This window comes from Suricata suricatta, chromosome 1 (assembly GCF_006229205.1).
Source record: "Suricata suricatta isolate VVHF042 chromosome 1, meerkat_22Aug2017_6uvM2_HiC, whole genome shotgun sequence".
Taxonomy (NCBI): Eukaryota; Metazoa; Chordata; class Mammalia; order Carnivora; family Herpestidae; genus Suricata; species Suricata suricatta.
Window position 1 is genome coordinate 84,576,114 of NC_043700.1, and position 7,662 is coordinate 84,583,775.

The 7,662-nt window shown below is 39.4% G+C and overlaps 1 pseudogene; it reads right to left on the reverse strand.

The window, feature by feature from the left end:
* Nucleotides 1–6,009: 6,009 nt before the first annotated feature.
* On the reverse strand, nt 6,010–7,330 carry LOC115301299 (annotated as a pseudogene).
* Between the last annotated feature and the right edge of the window lie 332 nt (nt 7,331–7,662).

Genomic DNA, 7,662 nt, shown 5'->3' on the forward strand with positions numbered 1-7,662 from the left:
AGGCTGGAGATTGCCATTTCCTGGTCAAAATAACTTTGGCGACTGTCTTGCTGAGCTAGACGTGAGTGGCCAAGGCACACAAAAGATCAAAACCGTATTCAGTGTTAGTTCTCCATCCCCCAAGATTGCTGAGGCAAAGTCAGGGCGCTTCTTTGATATGCATTCGACTCTGTAGCCTGCCTAGGTCAGCTTGCCTTGTTTTACCCCCCTGAAGACTATATAATAAACAGTTCTTTGAATAAACGCTCTCTTTTGCCTGATTGGAGAACCGTGAGTTCTGTCTTTACTCTGCGTCTCCCTCTCCTGCCCCCTTTTTCTCTCCCTCCCTCGGGAGAAGGACCCGCGACGATTCTCCGCCCTGCTGGTCGGGGCGGATGAAACAGGTACCCCCGATCACCGGGGACGAGTGGACCTGGCCATCGGGTTTCGACAATTGGCGCCTCAATGCGGGGCTCAGTAAAGTAACGCGACCCTGAGTGCGGGTTACGACAGGGAGGCACCATTGAAAGAATATTTCCTGAAACAACAGGCCCTGGACAGACAATAAGCCTCCTTTAACAGGGCAATACTAACAGGTGCACAGTGCACAATGAGATTTTTAAAACTGACCAGAGACAGAAAACTAGCTAAAAATGACAAAACAAAGGAACTCTCCCCTGAAGAATCTCCAGGAAGAAGTCACAGCCACAGAACTGCTCAACACAGACCTAAACAACATCACCAAACAAGAATTTTAAAAAACTTGCCATAAAATTAATCGCTGGGGTTAATCAGGGAAGCACCTGAGACAACGATGAGGAGCTTTGAAAATAGGTGTGATGAGTTAAAAAAAAAAAGCTATAAATGAGGTGAATAATAAAAAGGAGGCAGCCACCTCAAGGAATGAAGAGGCAGAGAGAAGAATATGTGAATTAGAAGGCATAATTATAGCAAAAGAGGAAGCTGAAAAAAAAGAGAGACATTGATCCAGGAGCAGGAAAGGAGAATTCGAGACCTGAGTGATACAATTAAAGGGTACAACATTCATATCATAGGAATTCCTGAAGAAGAAAACAGAGAGGAAGGTCCTGAAGGGATACTAGATCAAATTATAACTCAGAATTTCTCAAACCTGGGGAAAGAAATAGACATTCAAATTCAAGAGGCACAAAGAATCCCCTTAAGACGTAACTTGAATCGGCCTTCAGCACGACATATCATAGTGAATCTGGAAAAATATAAAGATAAAGAGAGACTTCTGAAAGCAGCTAGGGAGAAAAGGGCCCTCACATACAAAGGGAAACCTATCAGAGTGGTTACAGACCTATCTAACAAAACTTGGCAGGCCAGGAAGGAATGGCAGGAAATCTTCAAAGTGATGAACAGAAAAAAACATGCAGCGAAGAATCCTTTATCCAGCAAGCCTATCATTCAAAATAGAAGGAGAGATAAAGGTGTTCCCAAATAAACAAAAATTGAGAGAATTCATGACCACCAAAGCAGCACTACAAGAAATCCTAAGAGGGACTCTATGAGGGAAATGTTGCAAAGAATACAAGGTGCCAGAGACACCACGATAAACATGAATCCTACAGAGAACACAATGACTTCAAACCTACATTTTTCAATAATAACACTGAATTTAAATAGACTGAATGCTCCAACCAAACGACACAGGGTACCAGAATGGATAAAAAAACAAAACCCATCTATTTGCTGTCTACAAGAGACTCATTTTCGACCTGAAGACACCTTCAGGTTGAAAGTAAAGGGATGGAGAAATATCTATCATGCGACTGGAAGCCAAAAGAAAGCTGGAGTAGCCATATTAATATCAGACAAACTGGACTTTAAAGTAAAGGCAGTAACAAGAGATGAAGAAGGATATTATATAATAATTACAGGATCTCTCCATCAGGAAGAGCTAACAATTATAAATATCTATGCACCAAATTTGGGAAAGCCCAAATACATAAAACAATTAATCACAGACAGAAACAATCTTATTAAAAAGAATGTACTAATTGCAAGGGACTTTAATATTCCACTGACAGCAATGGATAGATCAACCAGGTAGAAAATCACTAAAGAAACAATGGACTTGAACAATACATTAGAACAGATGGAACTGATAGATATAATTAGAACTCTGCATCCTGATGTTAGGAAATTCACCTTTACAAGTGCACATGGCACATTCTCCATGATAGACCACATACTGGGACATAAAGCAGTCCTCCATAAGTGTAAACAAATAGAGATCATACCATGAGCACTTTCAGATCACAGTGCTATGAAACTTGAAATTAATCACAGGAAAAAGTCTGGAAAATCTCCAAAAGTGTGGAGGTTAAAAAACCACCCTACTAAAGAATGATTGGGCTAATCAGGCAATTAGAGAAGAAACTAAAAAATATATGGAAACAAATGAAAATGAAAATGCAACAATCCAAAATCTCTGGGATACAGCAAAGGCAGTCCTAAGAGGAAAGTATATTGCAATCAAGGCCTATTTCAACAAACTAGAAAAAGCACATATTCAAAATCTAGCAGAGTACCTACTGGAACTAGAAGGGGAGCAACAAGAGCACCCCAAACCCAGCAGAAGAAAAGAAATAATAAAAATCAGGGTAGAAATAATATAGGATTACCCCCCCCCAAAAGAATAATTGAGAAGATCAATGAAACCAAGAGTTGGTTCTTTGAAAAAATAAACAAAATTGATAAACCTCTAGCTAACCTCCTTAGAAAGAAAAGAAAGAGCACCCAGATAGACAAAACCATAAATGAAAAAGGATCTTTTACAACCAATCCCTTAGAAATACAAGCAATCATCTTTAAAAATTATATGCCAACAACCTGGACAACCTAGAAAAAATGGACAAATTCCTAAATACACATGCACTGCCAAAATTCAAATGGGAAGAGATAGAAAGCATGAATAGACCAGTAACCAATGAAGAAATTGAATCAGTTATCAAAAATCTCCCAACGAACAAGAACCCAGGGCCAGATGGCTTCCCAGGGGAATTCTACCAGACATTTAAAGCAGAGCTCATACCCATTCTTCTCAAACTATTACAAAAAATAGGAATAGAAGGAAAACTTCCAAACTCATTCTACGAAGCTAGCATCACCTTGATTTCCAAACCAGACAGAGACCCAGCCAAAAAAGAGACCTACAGACCAATATCCTTTATGAATACACATGCAAAAATACTCAAAAAGATACTGGCAAATCGAATTCAACAGCATATAAAAAGAATTATCCATCATGATCAAGTGGGATTGATTCCTGGGTTACAGGGCTGGTTCAATATTCGCAAATCCATCAATGCGATCCATCCCATTAACAAAAGAAAGGGAAAAAGAAATATGATCCTGACGATAGATGCAGAAAAAGCATTTGACAAAATACAGCACCCTTTCTTCATAAAAACCCCTGAGAAAGTCGGAATAGAAGGAACTTATCTAAACATTATGAAAAGCCCACAGCTAATATCATCCTCAGTAGAGAAAAGCTCTCAGTTTTTGAAATAATATTGAAGAAGAAAATCAAAATGGGAGGCATCACAATCTCAGACCTCAGCCTCTATGACAAAGCTGTCATCATCAAGACAGTATGGTATTGGCACAAAAACAGACACAATGACCAATGGAATAGAATAGAGAACCCAGAACTGGGCCCACACATATATGGCTAATTAATTTTTGACAAAACAGGAAAGAGTATCCGATGGAAAAAAGACTGCCTCTTTAGCAGGTGGTGCTAGGAGAATTGGACAGCAACATGCAGAGGAATGAAACTAGACCACTTCCTTACACCATACACAAAAATAAACTCAAACTGGCTGAAGGACCTGAATGTGAGACAGGAAACCATCAAAACCCTCGAGGAGAAAGTAGGAAAAAACCTCCTTGACCTCAACTGCAGCAATTACCTACTCAACACATTCCCAAACCAAGGGAAATGAAACTTAACTCTTGGGACCTCATCAAGATAAAAAGCTTCTGCAATACAAAAGAAACAATCAAGAAAACTAATAGGCAATCGAAGAAATGGGAAAAGATAGTTGCAAATGACATATCAGATAAAGGGCTAGTATCTAAAATATACAAGAAACTTACCAAACTCCACACCCAGAAAACAAATAGCCCAGTGAAGAAATGGGCAGAAGACATGAACAGACTCTTCTCCAAAGAGGACATCTAGATGGCCTACAGGCACATGAAATGATGCTCAACATCACTCATCATCAGGGAAACACAAATCAAAACCACACAGAGAAACCACCTCACACCAGTCAGAGTGGCTCAAATGAACAAATCAAGAGACTATAAGATGCTGGTGAGGGTGTGGAGAGACAGGCACCCTCCTACACTGTTGGTGGCAATGTAAACTGGTGCAGCCACTCTGGAAAACAGTGTGGAGGTTCCTCAAAAAACTATCCATAGAACTCCCTTATGACCCAGCAATAGCACTGCTAGGGATTTACCCAAGAGATACAGAAATGCTGATGCATAGGAGCACATGTACCCCAATGTTCATAGCAGCATTGTCAACAATAGCCAAAACATGGAAAGGGCCTAAATGTCCATCACCTGACGAATGGATCAAGAAGATGTGGTATATATTCACGATGGAGTACTACATGGCAATGAGAGAAAATGAAATATGCCCATTTGTAGCAAAGTGGATGGACCTAGAGGGTGTCATGCTAAGAAAAATAAGCCAGGCGGTGAAGGACAGATACCATACGTTTGCACTCATATGTCTAACAGGAGAACAGGAAAAACCTAATGAACGACCAGGGGGAAGCGAAGAGGGAAAGAGAGTTGGGGAGAGAGAGGGATGCAAAACCTGAGAGGCTATTGAATACTGAAAAGGAACCGAGGTTTGAAAAGGGTGGGGGTGGGGGAAAAGAGGTGGTGGTGATGGAGGAGGGCACTTGTGGGGAAGAGCACTGGGTGTTATATGGAAACCAATTTGACAATAAATTATTTTAAAAAATAAATAAATAATCGCAGAAACAAACATCACCTTCTTTTTTTTTTAGTTGCTTTTCATTTACTTCCTGTATATAAATATGCAGCATGAGATCATTTTATGTTTTAGGTCTAGGTAGTCACAACCATTACATGTTTGGTAAAATAATATATTACAACATAAGAGATTTTAACAGTCTGCTTTTGGCTGTACCTCACATGTTCCCCTATTGGTTGAACTTTTTCCCCTGTTAATGATGTAATGCAGTGAAGGAATATCAAAATTATACAAATGTGAAAGGATCCAAAAAGTACTTGAACATACAAGCAAAGAGGTAGTTAGCACATCAGTTTATCTAGAATTTGATCTTAAATTACTGGCTTGTGAGTAAATATTTTACATTATTTAAACAATTAGGATGTGTAATATTGTTTGCTCTTAAAGTTTACTTACATTTTTTTCAAGTTACATGGAACAGACCTGCTTACAAATACAGTCACTTGGAGCCTGATTGACGGGGGTATGTATTAGTATCCCTGTACCATAGTGGCTTAGGTTCAAATCAAACACTGAGTAAATACATAAGTTACTGTTTTTCACTACAAAATACACAAAGAAATGAACACTATTTTTGAGCTCAAACTGCATATTTCAACTCTTTAATATTTTCACAATTTACAAATCCATATGACAGAAATTAAGAAAAATTAAAGCCTTCTTTCTTTGCCTCTTTCAAAAGGAACATCTACTTAGCACCCTAGCATTTGGAACTTTTATAAGAAGTTGCTGTTTGTTCCATATATCAGGAGCAAATGATTAGATAAATTTCAGCACCATTCTAGTAAGCCAAGGTATAACGGTACCTAGGTACTAAAGTAGATATTCCTAATTTTAATTCAAATCTTCAAATACCATTGGACTAGGAACCTTCCATGTAATGTTGCTTTTATATACTTAGGTATGCATCAAAATCAGGAATTTCCAAAGCAGATCAGAATTTAGAAGACCAACTTGATAAATAACTTTATCCCTACTGTGTTTGTTTACCAACAAAGTATTACTTTGTCTGGACTTATCTTCAGTTTCTGGGATTATGGGCAACAGAGCAGATCGAGTCAGACCCCAAAACTTCTGAGGTGACATGTCTTTTTTGGTGGCTATAAATTTCCATCCAATATGGCTTGCACAGATTCTATACTGGGCGATAGTCCAGACAGACCCAGGAAACCAGCTGTGCTCTGTGGAAGGCCAGCCTATCAGATTCAAGTTGCAAGCCTTATACACAGTAAGCATCTCATGCACATAACCATGAGGATTCACATAAGCTGCCATCGGCCCACATAAGGATAATCTGAATATTTCATTTTTGGTTGTTATTTCTGTTTCTTGACATTATTTACAGCAAAGAGAGGTACATTTATTCATAATATCTAGTTCACAGTGGAGTTGTTGGATGGCACTACCAATTTTAAGCAGCTGAATCCTTAAGACATCATCAATAGATAGACAAGCAGCTACTCTGTAAGAAAAATCTATTGGATTTGAAGGAAAAGAATCATCTTTTAGATTTTCGTCCCAGTCACAGAGCTGTTTCTTAATTCTGTCTATTAAAGTTTCAGCATCTTATAAGGAATACAGCCAGCGAGACCATGAAGTCAAATTTGCACAATGAAACTTTCTCTTCTGGTATTTCTTCCACCATTTACATGAATACTGGTCTTCCCATGAGACAGATTTTGAAGGAAATATCTGGCCTTTATTGAGGGATTCTAACTAAACTGTAGACATAGTTGAAGGCAACACACACTCGGGAAGAATTTGCACTTTAGCTTGCTGGATTCCATCTGAGTGTGTTCTTAGCTCAAGGACTTTAAACCTTTGTCGTCCAATTGCTTTCACTTTCACTATCTCAATTCCAAAATCCTGTTCTTCTTGATAGGCATATATCTCTGCTGTTGCTCCAAACTGTACTTCCCTTTCCTGTATGTTACCATATGCAAGAACCGCAAATTCTTTCTGAATTAAATTACGCACCATACTGACTTCCTGTGGACGAAAGAGCTGAAGAGGTAAGGTCTGCCTGGGAATCAGCATCATCATCACCTGTGGCAGAACTGGAATAGCCTGGCAGCTGTCGTCATCATGCAGAGTCCTGCCCTGAAATTCTTCCATATTCGAGCCCAGGTATGTATGTGATGTTGGCAGACTGGTGTCAAAATTTATGACGTTTGGTTATTTGGCTTCTTTGCTATCCTGGTCTTCAACTTCCACTTCAATTTCATCTTCTTCCTCACTCTCAGGGAAAAGTGGCAGGTGGTTGCCCATATTGTGCGCAGTGTCCTCTGGCTCCCTCTCGTTGGCCATGTCTGTTTACCCCACATCATCTTCTCTTAATCGGTGCTATGAGGGACATTTGTTTTTAAGGCTTCCACCTTTTTTTAAGCTTAATTATTTTTGAGAGGGAGGAAGAGAGAGAGAAAGAGATAGAGACAGAGAGTGGGAGAGAGGAAGAGAAAGAATCTCAAGCAGACTCCACTTTGTCAGCTCAGAGTCCAATGTGGGCTCCAACTCATAAACCATGAGATCATGACCTGAGCTGAAACCAAGCACTGGACGCTTAATGGACTGAGCCACCTAGGCGTCTCAAGGCTGCCGCTTTTGAATTTCACTGAATCCAAACAAAACAACACCACCGA